Source organism: Typopeltis vanoorti, unplaced genomic scaffold, assembly GCF_054136105.1.
Source record: "Typopeltis vanoorti isolate ZY-2024b unplaced genomic scaffold, IOZ_Tvanoo_1.0 HiC_scaffold_388, whole genome shotgun sequence".
In the NCBI taxonomy this organism is placed as follows: domain Eukaryota; kingdom Metazoa; phylum Arthropoda; class Arachnida; order Uropygi; family Thelyphonidae; genus Typopeltis; species Typopeltis vanoorti.
Window position 1 is genome coordinate 16122 of NW_028328095.1, and position 1362 is coordinate 17483.

At 38.6% G+C, this 1362-nt stretch overlaps 1 non-coding gene across 1 annotated transcript; it reads left to right on the plus strand.

Moving 5' to 3' along the window:
• Positions 1 to 428: 428 nt before the first annotated feature.
• Positions 429 to 501, plus strand: TRNAV-CAC (transfer RNA valine (anticodon CAC)). The gene has a single exon. It is a non-coding gene; the product is annotated as a tRNA-Val (tRNA).
• The last annotated feature ends 861 nt before the right edge of the window (positions 502 to 1362 follow it).

Below are 1362 nucleotides of genomic sequence, written 5' to 3' on the forward strand. Positions count from 1 at the left end.
CTTTATGCGTTGAACCTCCTGCCGTACCGAGGCTTACAGCCTTTCCGAAGATCCAGAGATTTTCATTTATTAAAAAACAATCCAAATTTTAGCAACTCATCCTTTCACGCTTTTCGAAAGTCGAAGGTTGATGGAGCTTGTGGCGATTCGATGTTTTTTCTTTGCCTTTATTTCTGGACCTTGAGGTGTTGCCATCATTTATGTGTAGGCAACACCCGCAAGCACAAGCGACTTCCGCCAATGCGAGTCGAATGTCACTCAAGTATTCTGCTCGCCCATCAAGAAGAAGAAAAATCTTTCGACTTTTTATTATTGTGAGTGCGAAATCACTTCTGAAAGGTGACTCGGTGTCCATTGGTGCTTGTTCCAAAACTTCAGCGATTTTCATACTGTTAGAGTTGATATATTTAAAAATAAAACTGAAATGTGTGCTTGTGGTGTAGTGGTTATCACATCCGCCTCACACGCGGAAGGTCCCAGGTTCGATACCTGGCAAGCACAGAGTTCCTTTTTTTTTTCTTCGCGTGAAGTTGACTGTACTAGCGCACGCTCTGCTTTCATCCCATTTTTTATTGAACGATAATTTTTATTTAAAAAAATTATGTATTTGAAAGAATAAATCCAGTGAAGTTAAAATTATTCGACAAAATCATTAAACCAAATGACTTCAATGCAAATTCAATTTCAAGACGAAAACTATTTCTTACGAATGTGCGAAATTTAAACAAGAACGAGTGCTTTGCTTCGAAGCCAGCGGAGCTGACACATTCGGAGATGCAGTTTGCGAATGTCTGTGGTGTTGCCTCCCTTGGGAGGCGTTTGATGAACAAGTTTTAAAACGTCTCGGTTTTTATTTCTACTTGTGATATTTCCAACCGCAAACTTGTTCGTCAAAATCGAAGTCTCCCACCCTTCGAGGACTGTTTACTGAATACTTCATTATTCAGCATTTCCAGTAATTATTTGATTAAAATGGATAATTCCAGCGATTAGAAAAGTTCCTTCCATTTTACTTTGCTTAACTTCTCTAAAAGAACGAAAAGGACATAAAAGTTCTTTGCGTTGAGTGTTATTTTCTATCCGAGCTTTTGCGTGGAAACGAAAACCAAAAACTGTACGAAATTTTCAACAGCGGGAGGCACAACAGTTCGATTTAATCTCATAGATGGCGCCACTGCAACCTGTACCGACGATCAATTTACAGTCAGTTTCTATCTGAAATGCAAACATTTCTGGTCGGGATTTGTTTGTTTGTTCACCTTACAGTGAGAAATAAGCGACTGGATGAAAGGAACACAAATCTGTTAGCAGATACTCTCCCTTTCGGGAATATTATTAAATTCGTAAATTTAATAATATGCA